The sequence below is a fragment of the Dendrobates tinctorius genome, unplaced genomic scaffold (genome assembly GCF_039654945.1).
Source record: "Dendrobates tinctorius isolate UK_male_01 unplaced genomic scaffold, ASM3965494v1 ptg000158l, whole genome shotgun sequence".
In the NCBI taxonomy this organism is placed as follows: Eukaryota; Metazoa; Chordata; class Amphibia; order Anura; family Dendrobatidae; genus Dendrobates; species Dendrobates tinctorius.
The window spans coordinates 7,543,017-7,568,344 of NW_027361825.1; positions in this window are offsets into that span (position 1 = coordinate 7,543,017).

The following is a 25,328-nucleotide window of genomic DNA, read 5'->3' on the forward strand; positions in this document are numbered from 1 at the left end:
CTTTCTTGCCTAAGTCTTCAAAGTCTCTGCAGATGGTTTCCAGGTCGTTTCTTGCGGTGTCATTTGTCCCCACATGTAGTAGCAGGAATGGGTAGTCATCTGTAGGTCTGAAGAGTCCTGATATCCTGTCAGACACATCTTTAATTTTTGCACCTGGAAGACAGCACATTTCTCTTGAAGTTATATCCGGTCTGCAGATAGCGGCCTCTGTTCCTCTCAACAGGGAATCCCCCATGACCACCACTCTCCGTTTCTTCTTCACAACATTTTTCTTTCTCCATCCAGGAGGACTCTGAAGGCGTACAAGGTTGCTGTTTGTTGGCAAAGTCTTATCCTGATGTATTTTTTCATCATTTTCCTGCGTGAGAGCCTGGTACTGGTTTCTGAGCAGTATGGGTGCTGACTGCCTCCTGATCCTCCTGCTTCTCTGGGTCACATGTCTCCATTCCTCTGTTTCTTCAGGTGCACTTCGAATTTCTTCTCTTTCTGTAACATGAAGAGATAATTCTGCTCTGTCCAAGAACTCTTCACCTTCCTTAATGATCTTCAACATAGCCAACCTCTCTTCGAGATTTTGCAACTTTTCCTCCAACAGGGACACAAGCTTGCATTTGTGGCATGTGAAATTTGGCTTTTCCACTGGTAAGTCTGTGAACATGTAGCAAGAAATGCAGCTCACCAAATGGCTCCTGGCCTCTTCCATCTTGAGATTTCTTAAAAACGATGAAAGATGAGCCAAAATTCGGCGCGCGGTTTTTCCGATTTCCTCTTTTCATCTGCAACGGCCAAAACCCAGTGATCGTAGAGCTCACGGAGACTCTTCACTTATCCCAGAAGGCACTGGGAATATGCAAATGATCTCCTCAAGACTCTTCCCCTGGTTTTCCGATTTCCTCTTTTCAGCTGCAACGACCAAAACCCAGTGATCGTAGAGCTCGCGGAGACTCTTCACTTATCCCAGAAGGCACTGGGAATATGCAAATGATCTCCTCAAGACTCTTCCCCTGGTTTTGGCCGTTACAAAAGTACTGTATTACATTAGTACTTTTCCAGACAACCTATAGACACTAAAATGGTGGAGGGATGGGAATCAGTAAATCAAAGCTTCAGAATCAGAAGACGAATGGTTTGTTTGTGGTCTGTAGTTATGAAAACGTATCAGTTTGCGTTGAAGCTAGAAACAGGAAATTATAGGTCATTTTTATATAAAACTTTTCATACATTTATTTTAATTATAGTTTTCAATGTACACTTACAATGCAAAGAAAAAATTAAGTTAGTGATATGTTTTATATAAGAATTGTACATCGGTCTCATTGCATGAGAAGGAAACTAGTTAACTCAATGTGAGACTGCTGTCGTCCTTGGTACGGGGGAATCCACTCCCGTCCACTGAGGCACCATGTAAATCTAAGTAAGAACATCCTCCAGCTGCAGGTTCCAATTAAAATACAAATTTTTATTCCAACAAAGTTAAAAGAATGACATCCTCAGGTACTGTCACGGAAAGACCCGTCTTCTCCTCTATTTCAGGGGTCAGAAGATCCCAGCGTTTGGCTACATGTATGCCTGCACTGGTTGGATCTGCTTTGCTTTCCAATTAGATATGCAGTTTTTCCTTGTTCATTGGTTGCAAGGGTTAAACTCTCCTGCTTTTCTAATCGAGCTTTCTATCCTGAGTTATTACAGCTTTTCTGATTTACTCCACTCCCCTCTGGTATAATTACTCACCTCTTAGGTTGAGTAGTTGCCAGTGATAGCTTGCTATACCTCAGACTTGGTTTGGAGCTGTGAGTCATGTAAAGAGAAGTGGTTTAGGAGTTGTCTCTGGAGATTGTGGTTTGAAAGTTTGTCTGGTGTCTTCCTTTTCCTTATGTCCTTTTTGGTTTGCCTCACAGTTCCTTTCCCTTTATATACCATGGCATATTCTGGGTGCGCTTAGAGTAATTGCTATTTTCTTTTACCCTTTTTGTTTCCCTTTGTGTCTGTATTATAGAGCAGGACTATCGTTTCTGCTGCCCCACACACTAGCCAGGGCCGTGCTTAGAGCAAGAAAGGGATAGGCACGCAATCACCGCACGGGGAGAAAGAACCCATCTAGGGACGTCAGGGAGTTCAGGATTGCACAAGGAAAGTTTCAGGGGCTTTCCATCTAATCTCTCCCTATTGGCAGTGCTCCCCTTCCCATCTATCTCACCGTGTGGCTGTATGGCTCCTTGGTGGAGCGTGACACGTACATCCAAGATATGACTTGCGACTTTCCTAAATGTTTCAGACAAAATTTGATTTTAATTGAAACCTATGGCTGGAAGATTTTCTTACTTTGATTTACCCAGATCACCTTCCCTGTACCCGCTAACAATAGGCATAGAAAATATCCATCTGGGCTTCGCATCATTGATCCCAGTTAGGACTGAAGATCCTTGTGTTTTGTCTTGGCCCCTTTGCTTTCCATGGACCAATTTCCCACCCCAGACCATAATCTTCATCTTCTTCTAGAAAAGATGATGAGGCAAAGCAGATCTGGACAGTATTTTTCGAAAGGTCATATTGCAGCTACAGTGGTGGAATGAATAACAACATACACACATATTAGCATTGACTGAAATACATTTTATTGCGAGCAGATAACACATATATAAATGTATGCAACATATTATTACAATTGCTAAAAGGTTAACAAAGAAAAAAATACAAAATAATGTAACAACAACGTAAAAAAATCTGCAGTCATAATGGAAAATGGGAAGGAAGGAATAAGGTATAATTGGGCGCACATATGTACCGGAGCTGAACTAATCATGGAGCAGATTCTTTGGCAAACTGAACTTAAGTGTTGCGCGCCATAGTAATTTCAACTGCAGAACATACAAATCTAAAGGCAGCGGTAACAGAGCAGGAAGAAGTTCAAGAGTTCGGTAAGTTGTCCTATTCGCTCAACACAGTTAATCACTGATAGTCCTGCCTACCGGACTTCTCAGCCCAGAGTGAACAGGAAATTAATCTATTCGAGGACTCATAAATAATGAAGAAATGCAAAAAATGAAAATATAAAAAACTAAATAAAATGTGAATCCCTTTTTCCTGTCAATTTTTTTTTTAAATTAAACAATAAACATATTAGGAATCAACACATCTGTAAAAGTATATTTTTCTAAAAACTTGTATGGTAAATAAGAGCTAAATATCTTGACACCAGAATTGTCATTTTATTTTAGTCATCACATCTCCCTCTCAAAATAGCAACAAGAAAAGAAACAGTTTGCACTGTCTGCACAAATTAAGCCCTAACATTTCTCCACTAACAGAAAAGGAATAACATTACAGATCTCAGAAACCCCAATTTCTTCTTTTTTTTAACAAATTCCAAATTCTAAATTTTTTTGAGCAACTAAAATATGAAAGCATATCGAAAAAATTGGAATCCTTCCAGAAAATCATTTTACACTTCATTAGAGAAACAGTAAGAGTTTTTGCAGAGTTGAAAGTAAGAAAGGGTCGAATTCTAGAAATGTTTTTGAGGTGCAGATAACAAGAGCGAGCCAGTGATCTGATGTGCGGGGGGAATGAAAGCTCGGACTCAAGTATGATCCCAAGACAGCGGGCATGTTGCTGGGGAGTAATGGTGGAACCACATACAGAAATGGCAATGTCGGGCATAGGTAGGTTAGTAGAGGGAGGAAACAGGAGTTCAGTTTTTGACAGGTTCAGTTTCAGATAGAGGGAGGACATGATGTTAGAGACAGCAGTAAGACAATCACTGGTGTTTTCCAAAAAGGCAGGCATGATATCAGGATGAGAAGTGTATAATTGGGTGTCATTAGCATAGAAATGGTACTGGAACCCAAATCTACTAATTGCTTGACCAGTAGGGGCAGTGTACAAAGAGAAGAGGAGGGGGCCTAGAACCGATCCTTGAGGAACCCCAACAGTAAGGGGAAGATGAGAGGAGGAGGAGCCAGTAAAAGATACAGTAAAGGTGCGGTCAGAGAGATAGGAGGAGAACCAGGAGAGAACGGTGTCCTTGAGGCCGATGGAGCGGAGCAGAGTGAGGAGGAGCTGATGATCCACAGTGTCAAATGCTGCGGAGAGAGCCAAGAGAATTAGCATGGAGTAGTGACCATTAGATTTAGCTGTTAGAAGATCATTAGAGACTTTAGTGAGGGCTGTTTCAGTAGAGGGTAGAGAGTGGAAACTGGATTGTAGAGGGTCGAAAAGAGAGTTATCTGAGAGATAGCGGATAAGAAGGGCGTGAACCAGGCATTCCAGGAGTTTACAGATGAAGGGAAGATAAGGGACAGGTCTTTAGTTAGCGGCACAGATTTGGTCGAGGGATGGTTTTTAAGTATTGGCTGTGTGATGGCATGCTTAATGAGGAAGAGAGAGGTTGAATAATTTTGTTAGGTGAGTGGTGACAGCAGGGGAAAGGGACTGGAGGAGATGTGATGGAATGCGGTCACTGGTGCACTGATCGTTTTTCCCTTTAAGTTTTTTGCTAAGTAAGTGAAGCATAGGGAGGGATCATCTCATAGGAGTAGAATTAAATAGTAAGTTATAAATGAAAAATCAACCCAAAATAGAAGATAAGCTGATGGACTTGATATAATAGATTTATAAGTGCAAGATTTTGAATACAAGTTAAATTTAGAAAATAAATAATGTAATTTTATCACATTGGAAGGGTACCTAGCAATGAAGTTACAGCAGAATGCATCTTGATTAAAATGTAATTGTATATATGTACATATATATTTATATATTCATGAATACGAGATGTGATGGAATTAATCTTGGCATTGTACAGGTTTGTCCCCACATTGTATATTCCAATTATTTCTTGGCCTACACAAGCCATATGGAGAATAAAAGGATATTCCATCTTGGCAATCATCTTCTGTATTTCGGCACCAAAATGGCTGAAAGAGATGATGAAAACTGTATCAGCAGCTACAATACTTTTACTAATTACACAACTATAATCTCTAAAATCCACTTAGGATCAATTATTAGGCATCAAAGACAAAGTAGCTTCCAACAAGAATCAAAGCTAATTTGGAAATATGTCTCTGTCTAAATTTACAATTGTTAGGGTAGTTATGGACCCCATTACTGTACTTCATCCTGGATTCGTATTATTATCTGTTGCCATATAATCTTATATAACAGGACTTGAAGGCTTCCTTTATGTGTGGAAATAGGGGAAGTAGGATTCATTTGCTTTTTCTATGTGTGCATGATGAAAAGAAAGCTCGCAGGCTATCTCTATGTGTGCATGGTGGAAGGAGGGCTTAAAGATTTTCTTTATGTTTGGAAACAGTGAAGCTGACTTACTTTGTGTGGCTGGGGGAAGCAGGAGTAAAAGTCTTTTTTATGAGTGGACAGGAGCAGAAAAAAGGACTTACAGGCTGTATGTTTTTGAGGGAAGCGGGATTCACAAGCATTGTTTATATTTGGACCCAGAACAGCAGGGCTCACAGGCTTTCTTTACAGTGGGGGAAATAAGCATTTGATCCTTGCTGATTTTGCAAGTTTGCCCACTGACAAAGACATGAGCAGTCCATGATTTTAAGGGTAGGTTAATTTTAAAATTGAGAGCTAGAATATCAAAAATAAAATCCAGAAAATCACATTGTATAAATTATATTAATTTATTTGCATTTTGCAGTGAGAAATAAGTATTAGATCCCATACCAACCATTAAGAGTTCTGGCTCCTACAGACCAGTTAGATGTTCCTAATCAACTCATTACATACATTAAAGACAGCTGTCTTACATAGTGAGCTTTATAAAAGACTCCTGTCCACAGACTCAATTAATCAGATAGACTCTAACCTCTACAACATGGGCAAGACCAAAGAGCTTTATAAGGATTTCAGGAACAAGATCATAGACCTGCACAAAGCTGGAATGGGCTACAAAACCACAAAACCATAAGTAAGATACTGGGTGAGAAGGAGACAATTGTTGGTGCGATAGTAAGAAATTGGAAGAAATACAAAATGACTGTCAATCGACATCCATGTGGGGCACCATGCAAAATCTCACCTCGTGAGGTATACTTGATAATGAGGAAGGTGAGAGATCAGCCTAAAACTACACGGAGGAACTTGTTAATGATTTCAATGCAGCTGGGACCACAGTCACCAAGAAAACCATTGGTAACACATTGCACCCTAAAGGTTTAAAATCCTACAGTGCCTGTAAGGTCCCTGTTGTGAGTTCATTTTCCCCTTCACTACTGAGGCCCGAGGAACTCCCTCTTCTGGTAAAGAAAGGTAGTGAGCCTGATTATCAAACATCTGAGCCTAATGATGATGACTGGCTGAGTGGAGTTACTGACTGGATATAAGGCTGCCAACGCCCTTCTGCCCTGCGGGTGCTTTCTCTGTGGGATCCCTGGAGACCAGTCTGAATTCCTGCTCTTCTAAAGCTAAGTTTTCTGCTCGGCTTTTTGCATTTGTGCTTTGACTTTGTTTGGCTTTGTTTTTCTGGATTTCTACCTTTCCCTGCTGGGGTGAGCTGAATTCCTTTAGCTCTGTCTTCTGAAAATACCTGAGTGCTGATTTAGTTTTTGAAGCCTAGCTGCTTCAGGGTCTTTTTCCATATCAGCTTGTTGGCTTTTGTCTTTGATAGGGTTTTGGCAGATTGCAGACAGCAACCTTCCTTTCCTGTTCTGTTTAGTTAGCTTGGGCCCCATCGTTTGCTCAGCCTATCTTTCTATCTGTGTGAGTGTTTTTTCATCTTGCTTCACTGTCATTATATGTTTGGGGCTGCCTTTTACTTTGGGGTCTGCTCTGGGGCAGTTTAGATTTCCTTTTCTGTCTTTAGGCTATTTAGCTCTCCGGCTGTGATCGAGGGGTCTAGGGCACCGTAGGAACCCCCCACGGCTACTGCTAGTTGTGTTGATAGGTTCAGGGGTCTGCAATCTGATAGTTGCCAACTTCTCTGGTTTTCTGGACGTAGCTTCTATTTTTGTGTCTGCCTCCTACGGTGACTCAATCACAACAGGTCCCCCTGCTCAAGAAAGGCACATGTGCAGGCCAATCTGAAGTTTGCCAACGAACAGCTGTATTATTCTGTCAGTGATTGGGAGAAGGTGCTGTTTTCAGATGAGATAAAAATTGAGGTCTTCAGCATTAACTCGCCATGTTTAGAGGAAGAGAAATGCTACCTATGACCCAAAGAACACCATCCTCACTGTCAAGCATGGAGGTGGAAACATTATGTTTTGGGAGTGTTTCTCTGCTAAGGGCACAGGTCTACTTCACAGCATCAATGGGAGAATGGATGGAGCCATGTTCCGTAAAATCATGAGTGACAACCTCCTTCCCTCTGCCAGGACATTAAAAATGGGTCATGACTGGGTCTTCCAGCAAGACAATGACCCAAAACATACAGCCAAGGCAACAAAGAGGAGCATAATCTAACTCTTTTTTCTTATCTTTCAGGTTACATCGGGGGCTTATCTACAGCATTACAGAATGCTGTAGATAAGCCCCTGACAGCGGTGCTGGCAGCTCATATTCGAAAAAAGGGGTGACCCATTCCCTTTAAGTCTTGTTTGCCAGAGGGATGAAATACTTATTTACTGCAAAATGCAAATAAATTTATATAATTTATACAATGTGATTTTCTGGATTTTATTTTTGATATTCTATCTCTCAATGTTAAGATTAACCTACCCTTAAAATTATAGACTGTTCATGTCTTTGTCAGTGGACAAACTTACAAAATCAGCAAGGGATCAAATACTTATTTCCCCCACTGTATATGTGGCAAGGAAAGCGAGACTCACAGGCTTTTTCTATTTCTAGAGAGGGAAATTAAGACTTAGCGGTTATAGCTATGTGAAGGAAGCAAGACTCACATAGACTTTCTCTATGTGTAGATGGGGAAGCAGGACTTATGGACTTTCTCTGTGAATTTGAGAATGGAAACCAGACTTTAGGCTATGGCCACACTATCCGTATTTGTTCAGTATTTTTTCCCAGCATTTGTTAGCCAAAACCAGGTGAGGAACAATCAGAGGACAAGGTATAATAGAAACAAGTGCCCCACTTCTGCATGTTTGGCCCACTCCGGGTTTTGGCTTACAAATACTAATGTGAAATACTGACTAAATACTGATAGTGTGGCCGTAGACTAAAAGTGCATTTATGCTGAAAGATTATTGTGAATGAGCTTTCTGAGAAACATGTTTCATGATAATCTTGCAGGGTAAACAGTCTGCTGCTCTCCTGCTGAAGGAGCGAAACTCTTGTTTGTCAGGTGAAATGATTTTTAAGCTTGCTTAAAAATTGTTCTTGGCAGAACATATAGTGCAACTCTGGCAGAACATCATCCTGTGCAAACAGGTCTTGAACTTTGGAGAACAATGGCCGCTTGCTTGCACTGAATAATCTCTTATACATTATTTTGTGCACATCTTTTAGCACCATAGTCTTTTATATCGTTTGGTAAATATTTAATTACAGGAGGTGATTAGCGCCACTGACCGCTTTGTGTAAATGGACCTTCACGTTCTCTACTTTTGGACAGAGAACATCAGGGCTTACAGGTTTTCACTATAAGTGGCAGGGGAAGCGAGACTTGCAGACTATGGCCGGAGTCACACTTAACGTATGGAAAATCACACAGCACTCGTCCGTATTCTAGGGTAGTGTTACTCCGGCCTATAGCTACGTCTGGGAAGCGATCTTTGTAGGCTTCCTCTCTGGCCAGAGGAAAGCAGGACTCACAGGCTTCCTCTAGGTGCGGCAGGGAGGGCAAGACTCCTTTTTTTCCCCTAGGAGTCCTGGCAGTATTTAAACAGCTATTGACATATAAACACGTAATAAAATCATAAAATCTTTATATCCGGATCTCTGTGTTTTTTCCTTTATATTTTCCCACCCCCAAACAGCAGACCTGACACAGTTGTTTTAGGCTATATTGACACGCTGAGTTTTTGCAGTTTTTTATATGCAAATTTTAAGCTGCGTTTTAGAGTGCCGGCAAAGCCTATTAGATTTCAGAAATCTCAGGCAAACACATTGGTTCTATTCTCCTGACTGTTTTGGAAAACTGCTATGTTTTTGCAAACTACAGCATGTCACTTCTTTCACTAAAATGCAGCAAAAAACAAGGGAACCAGTTTTTGCTGCCTTTTCGGTAAACTTTATCAACACGTACAAGAGACAACAAAAATGCAGCAATACAGGCTTTTTGTAAGCAGTTTCTTTACCACCATGAGAGCAGATTTCGGGAGCGAAAACGCAGCAAAAACGCAATGTGTGAATACAGCCTTAGACTGATGCAGTGGTCACATTTTTCACATACTCCCTGAAAACTTAAAAATACATATAAATAAATATAGATACACATATATATATATATATATATATATATATATATACTAGATGGTTGCCCGATTCTATCTCATCGGGTATTCTAGAGTCCCTGTTAAAATAAAAAATAGTCATATACTCACCTCCCGATGGCTCCCGGACTCTTTCTCTCCTCTCACCACGCTCCAGGCATCTTCCGATCCCAGTAATGCTTAGGGCGAAACACCGCTGATCACGTCGCGCTCTCGCGAGAGTGACGTCATCTTCGGCCCTTCTCACTAAGCATTACTGGGACCGGAAGATGCCGGAAGCGTTGTGAGAGGAGAGAAAGAGTCCGGGAGCCATCGGGAGGTGAGTATATGACTATTTTTTATTTTAACAGAGACTCTAGAATACCCGATGCGATAGAATCGGGCCACTATCTAGTGTATTATTCTCCTGTTACACCCGGAGCTGCTGTCACACTGTTCTACTGTTACCTAATGTATTGTACTCCAGTTACAACCAGAGCTGCAGACACTGTTCTGCTTTAACCTAATGTATTGTAGTCCAGTTACACTCAGAGCTGCAGTCACCATTCTGCTCTTACCTAATGTATTATACTCCTGTTACAGCCAGAGCTGCAGTCACTGTTCAGATTTTACCAAATGTATTGTACTCAAGTTACACCCAGAGCTGCTGTTACTGTTCTGCTGTTATCTAATGTATTGTGCTCCATTTAATCCCAGAGCTGCAGTCACTGTTCTGCTTTTACCTAATGTATTGTAGTCCAGTTACACCCAGAGCTGCAGTCACTGTTCTGCTGTTATCTAATGTATTGTACTCCAGTTACTCCCAGAGCTGCAGTCACTGTTCTGCTGTTACCTAATGTACTCCTGTTACACCCAGAGCTGCAGTCACTGTTCTGCTGTTACCTAATGTAGTGTACTCCAGTTACACTCAGATCTGCAGTCACTGTTCTGCTGTTAGCTAATGTATTGCACTCCAGTTACTCCCAGAGCTGCAGTCACTGTTCTGCTTTTACCTAATGTATTGTAGTCCAGTTACACCCAGAGCTGCAGTCACCGTTCTGCTCTTACCTAATGTATTATACTCCTGTTACAGCCAGAGCTGCAGTCACTGTTCAGATCTTACCTACAGTATGTATTGTACTCCAGTTACACCCAGAGCTGCAGTCACTGTTCAGATCTTACCTAATGCATTGTACTCCAGTTACACCCAGAGCTGCATTCACTTTTCTGCTGTCACCTAATGTATTGTACATAAGTTACACCCAGAGCTGCAGTCACTGTTCTACTGTTACCTAATTACCTAATGGATTGTACTCCAGAATATGTACAGGACTGTGCCTGTGTAATGAGCAATGCAGCAGTGATGCCTTTAACGGCTGTAATGTGCCTGTACAATAAGCAATGCGGCCGTGTTGCCTCAACGACTAAGCAACTGTCGCTGATTGGTCGCTGCCTAACTTCCACGACCAATCAGCGAGATGGGATTTCCATTACAGACAGACAGAATTAGACAATTATATGTATATATATATATATATCTTTTACTTACTATGAAGATTATGCTGACCAGCACAAAAGCAGCCATAATTGACATCATGACTAAAAGTGCGATTCCCCATCCTGGGACTGGAACTATAAGATAGAGAAAGCGACTTGTTAACATCTAAATTACCGAACTTCTCTGCACCTGCATGAGAAATCCAGCCATACATGTGAGATCAATGCTGACCAAACGTCACTTCTACCAACAGTCCTTCTACGAACTCCATCTTAAACATTCACAATCAGGTAGGCTGAGCGCACATACTGTAATATATACAGTATATATATATATACAGTATATCTAATATATAAAGCTCAAAGTGTGTATGTATGTATGTGTGTATGTGTGTGTATGTATGTCCGGGATAGGCATCCGCACCATCGCAGCTACAGCCACAAAATTTGGCACAGTCACACGTCTTGACCCCGAGAGCGTCCTAAGCTATGTTGCGAGGTCAAATTTTAACCCTGCGCGTTCCAATTCACCAAACAATTTTGCCCCTATCTATATGCTGGGGGAAAAGTGTGTGCGCGTCAAGCTTCGCCCCTCATTATGATGTCATAATGCCCCTATCTACATAATGGGGAAGCAGTGTGTGCGTATCAAGCCCCGCCCCTCATTATGATGTCACAATGGTTGCCATGGCGACGCTGATGACATCATAGGTTGCAAGCCCCGCTGCTCATTATGATGTCATAATGGTTGACTATGAGATGGAGGATGTGTGATGGGTATATGGGCACTGGACTATGGGATGGAGGATATGTATGATGGGTATATGGGCACGGGACTATGGGATGGAGGATGTGTGATGGGTATATGGGTACGGGTTTATGGGATGGAGGATATGTATGATGGGTATATGGGCATTGGACTATGAGATGAAGGATGTGTGATGGGTATATGGACACTCGACTATGGGATGGCAAATATGTATGATGGGTATATGGGCATGGGACTATGGGATGGAGAATATGTATGATAGGTATATGGGCATAGGACTATGGGATGGAGGATGTGTGATGGGTATATGGGCACTTGACTATGGGATGGAGGATATGTATGATGGGTATATGGGCACGGGACTATGGGATGGAGGATGTGTGATGGGTATATGGGCATGGGACTATGGGATGGAGGATATGTATGACGGGTATATGGGCACGGGACAATGGGATGGAGGATATGTGTGATGGGTATATGGGCACGGGACTATGGGATGGAGGATATGTGATGGGTATAAGGGCACGGGCCTATGGGATGGAAGATATGTATGATGGGTATATGGGCATTGGACTATGAGATGAAGGATGTGTGATGGGTATATGGACACTCGACTATGGGATGGCAAATATGTATGATGGGTATATGGGCATGGGACTATGGGATGGAGAATATGTATGATGGGTATATGGGCATAGGACTATGGGATGGAGGATGTGTGATGGGTATATGGGCACTCGACTATGGGATGGAGGATATGTATGATGGGTATATGGACAGAGGCCTATGGGATCATGGATATGTATGATGGGTATATGGGCACGGGACTATGGCATGGAGGATATGTATGATGGGTATATGGGCATTGGACTATGGGATGGCGGATATGTATGATGGGTATATGGGCACAGGACTATGGGATGGAGGATATTTATGATGGGTATATGGGCATGGGACTATGAGATGAAGGATGTGTGATGGGTATATGGGCACTTGACTATGAGATGGCGAATATGTATGATGGGTATATAGGCATAGGACTATGGGATGGAGGATGTGTGATGGGTATATGGGCACTCGACTATGGGATGGAGGATATGTGTGATGGGTATATGGGCACGGGCCTATGGGATGGAGGATGTGTGATGGGTATAAGGGCACGGGCCTATGGGATGGAAGATATGTATGATGGGTATATGGGCACGGGCCTATGGGATGGTGGATATGTATGATGGGTATATGGGCACGGGACTATGGGATGGAGTATAATTATAATTTGTTATAACTAACCACAGTTAGTTACTATGCCCGGGCAGCACCAGGCTCTTCAGCTAGTATATATATATATATATATATATATGACCTATGGTATATCTATAAGGCCAGGGTCAGACTTGCGAGAAACTCGGACGAGTCTCGCACGTCAATACGCTGCCGGCACTCGGATCGGAGTGTTCAGCTGCATGTATTTCTATGCGCGATCCAAGTGCCGGCGACAGTGCCAGGTATTGACGTGCAAGACTTGTCCGAGTTTCTCGCAAGTCTGACCCCGGCCTTAAGAGGAGATTAAGAAGACAAATCTCCTTAGTAGCTCTCTGATCTTCTAACAGTATTGCCTGAGCAATGGTAGAATACAGCCTCTTTACATGCCACATGCGCGCATGATGTTCCATACAGAATGTTCCACCTAGTGGTGAGCCTTAGTAAACGGATTGGTAAAGTTAGTATTAGAGTCCCACTGCACATTATTATTATTATTATTTATTTATATAGCACCATTAATTCCATGGTGCTTTACATGAAAAGGGGTTACATCAAAATACAAATATCACAAATATCACTTACAGTAAACAAACTAAGGCTGGTTTCACACTTGTGTTGGGCAGGGCTGCGTATTTCCTCCATTATGCCCCGCCCACTGCCTCACCTCTTCCATTCAGCTCCACCTACATCTGCATGCGTCCTTCGTACCTATATTTAACATTGTGTATGCAGGCCATGCGGATGCATGTGAATGCATTAGTTGGGCAGCAGAGTTAAGGATGGACTGAAAAGGTGTGAGGATGTTAGAAGGTAGGCCACAGAGGAGGATGTTGTCTTGATGAGGCAGGAAATGATTAGGGCATACACAAGCATTTTGGGTAGAGTGAGGGTAGAGTGAAGGAAAGGACGGATTCTGGAAATATTTTTGAGCTGGAGGCGACAGGAGATGGCGAGAGCTTGGATGTGTGGTTTGAAGGACAGGGCAGGGTCAAGGGTTACTCCAAAGCAGCAGATTACCAGGACAGGGGAAAGTGTGAATTCATTTATTGTGATAGATAGATCAAGTAGGGAAGGTGTGCAAGATGGAGGAAAGATAATTAGTTCAGATTTGTCCACACTGAGCTTGAGGAAGTGAGAGAAGAAGGAGGATATGGCTGATAGACACTCTGGGATTCTGGAGAGCAGAGAGGTGACATCTGGGTCAGAAAAGTATATCTGAGTGTCGTCAGCATATAAATGGTACTGAAAGCCATTGGACTTTATGAGTTGTCCCAGGCCAAGAGTATAGATTGAAAAGAGAAGGTGTCCTAGGACAGAGCCTTGAGGGATGCCAACAGAGAGGGGGCGAGATGAGGAGGTAGTGTGGGAGTAGGAATTGCTAAATGTATGGTTGGTAAGGTATGAGGAGATCCAGGATAGGGCTGTAAGGGGTGTACCGGGACCGAGTGATACTTCACTTTCCTCATGTTGCTATTGTATATAATTATATATATAATGTTTCTGATGCTGCTATGTATATATGTTGTGTAAATAGGGAAAATGCAGTACCTCATGGTGGGCACTAGATGGGGGTACAATAGTGTACATAGTTCACATAGGAGGAGCAAACCTTGGATAAGATAGAGGGGTTTCCTTTTTTTCAAGTCAGAAGGGCTACAGAGTCCATACAGGGCGGTTAACTCCATAACATTGGGAAGTGGGAAGCCCAGCCGTCCAAGGCCCTTGGTCCAGAAGAGCATCAGTAGTGACATGCAGGTCGCTCTAAGATGTGGCAGCTCACTAAATGGGCAGATGCCTTTATGTCTGGGGAAAAATGGACAATGGAACTCCTGAATGTAGTGAAGTTGAACAAGAAGGATGCTGCAGTACCGGTTGAGAAGGGACGACCCAGGTACAAACTTAAGGTCATAGGGAAGAGCATAGGGAAAGTGAAGGATGTGAACTATGCAGAACTCTGTGTTCATGCTGTAACTGATGTGGACGTGCTGCGACTGAAAACAAGTAAAGTTCTACGTTTAAAGTTGGAATTGGACTCTGTGTCTTTATGTGCCAGATCAAAGGAAGAAGTGTCTCTGCGTCTGAGGCCTCGGAGAACCAGGCAAGTGAGACAGTGGGACTGTATATATGTGATGCGGGTGATCAGGTCGCACTAAAGCAGACAACTATGTGGCCTGGCTGCTGCTCACAGGGCAAGGTCTTTGACACCAAAGGAAGAAAGGATCTGTACTAGGAGACAGTGGTCAACTATGTCGAAGGCAGAGGACAGGTCTAGAAGAAGTATAGAATATTGTCTGTTAGCTTTGTCTGTAAGTCGTTAGTAAGTTTGGACAGGGTGGTCTCAGTGGAATGGTGGGGATGGAAGCCAGATTGTAGGTTGCTGAAGAGTAAGCTAGATGCAAATTGAGAGGAAAGTTCAGTGTAGGCGTGCTGCTCAAGGAGCTTAGAAGCAAATGGGAGCAAAGATATGGGGCGATAGCTGAACGTAGCACTCGGGTCAAGGGATGCCTTTTTGAGAGTAAGTTTGATTGTGGCATTTTTGAAAGCAGAAGGGAAGGTATCAGAAGTTAGTGACAGGTTGAAGAGATGAGTTAGGGATGGGATTAGTACAGTGGTGAGGTTGGGGAGGAGGTGGAATGGGATGGGATCAAGTGCACAAGTGGTGAGATGTGATTTGGAGAGAAGATGAGCAAGCTCTCCTTCAGTGATTTTGGAGAGGGAAGTTATGGGGTTAGGGTATTGGTCTGGCATACAAAGGGATTGTGGTGGTCGGACAAAAAAGACTTGCCTTGTTTGGTCTATCTTATTTTTGAAGTGCATGGCAAAGTCCGCAGTGGAGATTAGGGAATTCGGAGGGAGCAGTGGTGGGCAGAGGAGGGAGTTAAAAGTGTTGAACAACTGTTTGGGGTAGTGGGATAAGGTAGATACAAGGGATGTAAAGTAGGCCTGTTTAGTAGAGGTGAGAGCTGATTTGAATGCGAGTGTTGCTTGTTTGAATGAGGTGAAGTCGTCTTGCGAGTTCGTTTTCTTCCAACGCCGCTCTGCAATTCTGGATGCTTGCTGAAGCTTTTAGTGATATTATTGTGCCAGGTTTATCTATTGATTCTTTGCACTCTGCTATGCATGACAGGGGCAACTGAGTCGATGGCTGATGCAAGAGTGGCATTGTAGACGCTAGTAGAGTTAATTCTATCACATTGTACTTACCTGTTGAGTTTGTTGTCTGTGCACCTGGTGGGAGAAAGACAACCCTTTTATATTACTTTATGATATACGTATTACTATTAGTAGTAATATAATAAGAGCAATGACAGCAACAATGATCATTTTGTGCAAAGATAAAATAATACTGCTTCTTTTGCTTCTACTACAATATCTACTACAACCACTATCACAACTACTGCTAATGTTACAATTACTACTATTACTGTTGCTACTGCTACAAAGTGTGCAACCACTGCTACTACTACTACAAATATTACTACTAATACTCTACAACCACAACTACTACTTCTGTAACTACTACTACCACTTATATTACCACTATAACCTTTGCTATTACCACTACTGCAACTTCTGATGCTGATACTTCTATTACAATTACTGCTACAAACACTATTACCATTTACTCAAATACTTCTGCTAATACCAATGCTATTGCTACTACGACAACCACTACTTATACTGTTACAACAACCACTCCTACAATTAATGCTATTATCATCACCACAACGTCTGCTTCTACAATTCCTACTACTGCTACTATAGCTGCAACTACTAGTAATACTACAGACATTACTACTACTTCTGCTGCTGCTACTACTACATGTTACTACTGGTACTATTATTATTACTACTACAACTACTGTTACTAACATTACTTCTACTACTTGTTATGCTACACCTACAATTACTAGTTCAATTACTACTACTAATACTGCTACTATTTCTACTACTACTTCTTCTACTACAAGTTTAACTGCTTTTACTATAACAAGCACTGCTACAATAACTACTATTGCTACTTCTGCTCCTACAATCACTACCACAACCATTATTACAACTATTGCTATTACGACTGCTACTGTACTTCTACTATTGCTTTAGTACAACAATTACTACTACAATTACTGCTGCTGATACAGCTACTACTGCTGCTACAATTACTAGTACTAATAATATTACTCCAACTACTACTAATCCTACAACCACTACTACAACTACTGCTATTACCCCTAAAGGTGTGTGCACACGTTGCGGATTCTGCTGCGGAATTTTCCGCGCAGATTTGTCTAAATCTGTAGGTAAAAAGACCTGCGGTTTATCTGCGGATTTTCTGCGGATTTGCCTGCAGTTTTCCCCTGCGGTTTGACACCTCTCATGGAGCAGGTGCCAAACCGCTGCAGAATCCGCACAAAGAAGTGACATGCTGCTAATTTAAAACCACAGCAAATCCGCGCTGAAATTTCCGCAACGTGTGCATTGCGGTTTTTGATTTACATAGGTTCTAATGGTACTGTACACCTGCAGGGCCAAATCCGCTGTGGATCCGCAGCAGAATCCGCAACGTGTACACCCTAAGGCTATGTGCACAGGCTGCGGATTCTGCTGCAGATCCGCAGCATTTCTGACCCTACGGGTCCGCAGCAGTTTCTGCTGCGTTGTACAGTACCATTGTTTTTAATGGTCAAACCAAAAACGCAGTGCACATGCTGCGGATTTTTCTACGCAAATTCTTTGTGCGTAATCCGCTGCGGTTTCACACCTTATCCATTATGAGGTGTGAAACCGCAGTGCTAATCCGCAGGTAAACCACAGAATTTTTGACCTGCGAATTTACCTGCAGATTTTTACAAATCCGCAGGGACAAATCCGCAGCTCTCCAAACTGCATGTGCACATAGCCTAAGGGTGTGTGCACACGCTGCGGATTGGTCTGCGGATTGATCCGCATGGATTTTGCAAAATCCGCAGGTAAATCCGCAGGTCAAAAGACCTGCAGTTTATCTGCGGATTAGCCTGCGGTTTTGCCCTGCGGTTTATCACCTCTACAATGGAGGAGATGGTAAACCGCAGCGGAATCCGCAGAAAGAATTGTCATAACAATATTATTATACCAAATACTTCTAATACTGCTTCCATTTCTACAACTATTGCATCTTCTTATTACAACTACTACTACAATATTACTGCTACAATACCATCACAACTATTACCAGCACCCACTACTGCTACTACCACAACTACTACTACTAATGCTACTGCACCCACTACTGCTACAAACAAAACTACTACTGTTACTAATGCTACTGCACCCACGACTGCTACTACCACAACTACTACTGTTAATGCTACTGCAACCACCATTGCTACTACCACAACTACTACTACTACTTATGTTGCTGCACCCACTACTGCTTCTACCACATCTACTACTATTACTAATGCTTCTGCACCCACTACTGCTACTACAACTACAAATAATGTCACTGCACCCACTACTACTACTACCACAACTACTACAACTGCTAATGCTACTGCACACACTACTGCTACTACCACAACTACTAGTACTACTAATACTACTGCACACACTACTGCTACTACCACAACTACTACCTATACTAGTACTACTGCACTTACTGCTACTACTATACTAGTATTACTGCACCCACTAATGCTACTACCACAACTACTACTACTGATACTGCACCCACCACTGCAACTACCACAACTACTACTGCTACAATTGCTACTGCACCCACTGCTGCTACTACCACAACTACTACTAATAATGCTACTGCACTCACTACTGCTACTACCATTACTTATACTACTAATGTTACTGCACCCACTACTGGTGCTACTACAAATGCTAACACTACTAATGCTACTGCACCCACTACTGCTACTACCACTACTTATACTACTAATGCTACTGCAACCACTACTGGTACTACTACAACTGCTAGAACTACTGCTAGTGCACCCACTACTGCTACTGCAACAACTACTAATAATAATGCTACTGCACACACCACTGCTACTACCACAACTAATAATAATGCTACTGCACACACCACTGCTACTACAACTACTACTAATGCTACTGCATCCACTACTGCTACTACCACAACTACTAATACTACTGCTACTGCACCCACGACTGCTACTACCACAACTACTGCTAATGCTGCTACTACCACAAGTACTACTGCTAATGCCACTGCATCCACTACTGCTACTACCACAACTACTACTAGTAATGCTATTGCAGCCACTAAAACCACTATCGCATCTACTACGATTACTAATGCTATTGCACCCACTTTTGCTACTACCACAACTTATAGTACTTCTAATAATGCTACTGCACACACAGCTGCAACTACCACTGCTACTACTGCTAATGCTACTGCACTCACCACTGCAACTACAACTACTATTACTACTGTTAAAGCTACTACACCCACTTCTGCTACAACTACTACCACTACAAATGCTACTGCAGCCACTACTGCTACTAAAACAAGTACTAATCCTACAAATGCTACTGCTCCCACTACTGCTACTAACACAACTACTACTACTTCTAATACTACTGCTACTAATACTAATGCACCCAATACTGCTACGACTACTACTACTCTTACTAATGCTACTGCACCCACTACTGCTACTGCAACAAATACAACTAATAATGCTACTGGACACACCACTGCTACTACCACAACTACTACTACTACTAATGCTACTGCTCCCACTACTGCTACTAACACAACTACTACTACGTCTAATACTACTACATCCACAACTGCTACTAATACTAATGCACCCAATACTGCTACCACTACTACTACTCTTACTAATGCTACTGCACCCACTACTGCTACTAACACAACTACTACTACGTCTAATACTACTACATCCACAACTGCTACTAATACTAATGCACCCAATACTGCTACCACTACTACTACTCTTACTAATGCTACTGCACCCACTACTGCTACTGCAACAAATACAACTAATAATGCTACTGGACACACCACTGCTACTACCACAACTACTACTACTACTAATGCTACTGCTCCCACTACTGCTACTAACACAACTACTACTACGTCTAATACTACTACATCCACAACTGCTACTAATACTAATGCACCCAATACTGCTACCACTACTACTACTCTTACTAATGCTACTGCACCCACTACTGCTACTGCAACAAATACAACTAATAATGCTACTGGACACACCACTGCTACTACCACAACTACTACTACTACTAATGCTACTGCTCCCACTACTGCTACTAACACAACTACTACTACGTCTAATACTACTACATCCACAACTGCTACTAATACTAATGCACCCAATACTGCTACCACTACTACTACTCTTACTAATACTACTGCACCCACTACTGCTACTGCAACAAATACAACTAATAATGCTACTGGACACACCACTGCTACTACCACAACTACTACTACTACTAATGCTACTGCTCCCACTACTGCTACTAACACAACTACTACTACGTCTAATACTACTACATCCTCAACTGCTACTAATACTAATGCACCCAATACTGCTACCACTACTACTCTTACTACTCTTACTAATGCTACTGCATCCACTACTGCTGCTGCAACAAATACAACTAATAATGCTACTGGACACACCACTGCTACTACCACAACTACTACTACTACTAATGCTACTGCACCCATTACTGCTACTACCACAACTACTATTACTAATGCTACTGCATCCACTAGTGCTGCTACCACAACTCCTCCTAATGCTACTGCACCCACTACTGTTACTACCACAGCTATTAATGCTACTACACCCACTACTGATACTACAATTACTAATGCTGCTACTGCCACAAGTACTTCTACTAATGCTACTGCATCCACTACTGCTACTACCACAACTACTACTGCTAGTAATGCTACTGCACCCAACACTGCTATTACCACAACTACTGCTCCTACTAATGCTACTGTTCCCAAAACTGCTACTACCACAACTACTACCACTAATGCTACTGCACCCACTACTGCTACTACAACAACTACTATACAACCTTCTCAAAGAACGTAAATAAACCAAGAAAAAATCCAAATATATGGAAATTTTCAAATATTTTATTAATAATACTTTTTTTTAAAAAAAGAACAAAGGAACCAGCAAACAGTTGACAAAAATACAACACCATAATATAGGGAGATAATAATCACATGATAAATATAGCGGCCAAGAATATATCAAATTGATCATATATAATCCTAAAGATAACCAGTATAAAGTGCAATATTGATCAGAAAAGAATCTGAAATACAGTGCATAAAAAATGTAAACAGGATTATAAATACCAGTAATGGATGGCCCAATCAATCTCCAGCTATATTATGGTATTGTATTTTTGTCAACTATTTGCTGGTTCCTTTGTTTTTTTTTTTTTTAAAGTATTAATTAATAAAACTATTTTAAAATTTCCATATATTTTGATTTTTTCTTGGTTAATTCATGTTCTTTGAGAAAGTTGTATATTATGTATATTGAATATCCAAATATGACATAAAGATTAAGTGGGTTGATCTCACAACAACTACTAGTAATAATAAATACAAACACAGGCCGTCCTCTGCAGCGTGTCCACATTGGACATTACCTGTCTGAATTCTGCTCATATAGGTACTATACAATTGACCAAGTTTTTAAATACATTAGTTAGGGACTGCTCTGATAAGGGTTAAGTTGACGTTTGGTAGAGCGGCTTAGTATGCATTTTTTGCAAAAAACATATCAACCAAATACCCTGTTTTTTATCATCTTTTTACTAGCACTTGCTGTTTACTTTTACTTCTTTACAACAGAGTATTTTTAGACGTCTGTTTTACTGTGCTTTTCTGTGTATTAGTAACACTAAAGCTACTGCACCCAGTACTGCTACTACCACAACTACTACTACGAATGCTATTGCACCCACTACTCCTACTACCACAACTGATACTACTACCAATGGTACTGCACCCACTACTGCTACTACCACATCTACTACTACTATTAATGCTACTGCACCCACTGCTGCTCTAGTAACTACTAATACTAATGATACTGCATCAACTACTGCTACTACCACAATTACTACTACATCTAATAATGCTACTGCGCCCACTACTGCTACTAATAGAATTACTAAATTGCTACTACTTCTAACACTACTGCCGCCATAATTACTACTACTTCTAATGCTACTGCATCCACTACTACTACTACCACTACTACTACTACTACTAATGCTGCCTAACGCACCCACTACTGCTACTTCCACAACTACTACTACTGCTACTGTACCCACTACTGCTACTACCACAACTACGATTACTACTATTAATAATGCTACTGCACCCACTAGTGCTACTGCCACAACTACTACTACTACTAGTATTGCTACTGCACCCACTACTGCTACTACCACAACTACTACTACTTCTTGTAATGCTTCTGCACTCACTACTGCTGCTACCACAACTATTACTAATACTACTGCTCCCACTACTGCTACTAACACAACTACTACTACTACTTCTAATACCACTCGACCCACAACTGCTGCTACCACAAATACTACTACTACTAATGCTATGCATCCACTACTGCTACTAAGACAAATACTGATACTACTTATACTACTGCATCCACTGCTGCTACTACCACTACTACTATTACTACTATTAATGCTACTGCACCCACTACTGCTACTACCAGAACTGTTACTACTTCTATTAATTCTTTTTCACCCACTACTGCTACTACCACCACTACTATTAATGCTACAGCACCCACTGCTGCTACTACCACAACTACTACTATTAATGCTACTGTACCCACTACTGTTACTACCAGACTACTACTACTACTAATTCTACTGTACCCACTACTGTTACTACCACAACTACTACTACATTTAATGCTACTGCACCCACTAACACTATTACCACAACTACTACTAGTAATGCTATTGCACTCACTACTACAACTACCACAACTACTACTACTTCTAAAAATGCTTCTGCAACCACTACTGCTACTACCACAACTACTACTAATGCTACTACACCCACTACTGCTGCTAGCACAACTATTAGTACTACTAATGCTGCTGCACCCACTAATGCTACTACCACAACTACTACTACTAATGCTTCTGCACTTACTACTGCTACTACCACAACTGCTACTACTAATCCTACTGCATCCACTACTGCTGCTACCATATCTACTACTACTACTAATGCTATTGCACCCACTACTGCTCCTACCACAACTACTACTACTAGTAATGCTGCTGCACCCACTACTGCTACTACAACAACTGCCACTACTATCAATGCTACTGCACCCAATGCTGCTACTACAATATCTACTACAAATACTAATGCTACTGCATGCACTACTGCTACTACCACAACTACTACTACTAATCCTACTGCATCCACTACTGCTGCTACCATATCTACTACTACTACTAATGCTATTGCACCCACTACTGCTCCTACCACAACTACTACTACTAGTAATGCTGCTGCACCAACTACTGCTACAACAACAGCTATTACTACTATTAATGCTACTGCACCCAATACTGCTACTACCACAACTACTATTACATCTAATAATGCTACTGCACTCACTGCTGTTACTGCCACTAATGCTGCACCCACTAATGCTACTACCACAACTACTACTACTAATGCTTCTGCACTTACTACTGCTACTACCACAACTGCTACTACTAATCCTACTGCATCCACTACTGCTGCTACCATATCTACTACTACTACTAATGCTATTGCACCCACTACTGCTCCTACCACAACTACTACTACTACTAATGCTGCTGCACCCACTACTGCTACAACAGCTATTACTACTATTAATGCTACTGCACCCAATACTGCTACTACCACAACTACTATTACATCTAATAATGCTACTGCACTCACTGCTGTTACTGCCACTACTATTACTAATGCTACTGTACCCACTACTGCTAATACCACAACTACTACTACTAATGCTACTGTATTCACTACTGCTACTACCTTAACTACTACTACAAATGCTTCTGCACCCACTACTGCCACTACCACAACTACTACTACTACTACTAAGGCCTGTTTCACACATCCGTTTTTTGGCGTCCGCCAAAGTGTGAAAAATGGATCCGTTTCCGTTTTGCCACAAACGGATGCTACGGGATCCGTTTTTTGGATGGATCTGCTTTAGCCACTAATGCAAGTCTGTGTTTAAAAAAAAGGATCCGCCAAAAAAATGGCGGATCCGCTTTTTTTGCAAAACGGCGGATTTTGACGGACATCTAAAAACGGATGTGTGAAACAGGCCTAATGCTACTTAACCCATACTTAACCCACTATTGCTACTACCACAACTATTGTTACTGTTATTAATGCTACTGCACCCACTATTGCAACTACCACAACTACTACTACTAATGCTAGTACACCGACTACTGCTACTACCAGAACTAAAACTAATGCTGCCCCACCCACCACTGCTACTATCACAACTACTAATAATAACAATACTGCACCTGCTACTGATACTACCACAACTACTACTATTACTAATGCTACTGCACCCACTACCGCTACTACCACAACTACTACTAATGCTATTTCACCCACTACTGTTACTACCACAGCTATCACTAGGACAACTACACCCACTGCTGTTACTACTAATGCTACTGCACCCACTACTGCTACTACCACAACTATTACTTCTCATAATGCTACAGAATCCATTACTGCTACTACCACAATTACCACTACTATTAATGTTTCTGCACCCACTACTGCTACTACCACAACTATTCATAATGTTACTGCACCCACTACTGCTACTACCACAACTACTACATCTACTATTGCAACTGCACCCACTACCACTACTTCCACAACTACTACTAATGCTACTGTACCCACTACTGCTACTACCACAACTACTACTAATACTATTAATGCTACTTCCCCCACTACTGCTACTACCACAACTATTACTCCTACTAATGCTACTACCAACACTACTGCTATTTCCACAACTTCTACTACTTCTAATAATGCTTGTGCACCCACTACTGCTACTTCCTGAACTGCTACTACTACTAATGCTACTGCACCCACCACTGCTACTACCAAAACTACTACTACTACTAATGCTAGTGCACCCACTACTGCTACTACCACAACTACTACTACTAATGCTTCTGCACTTACTACTGCTACTACCACAACTGCTACTACTAATCCTACTGCATCCACTACTGCTGCTACCATATCAACTACTACTACTAATGCTATTGCACCCACTACTGCTCCTACCACAACTACTACTACTAGTAATGCTGCTGCACCCACT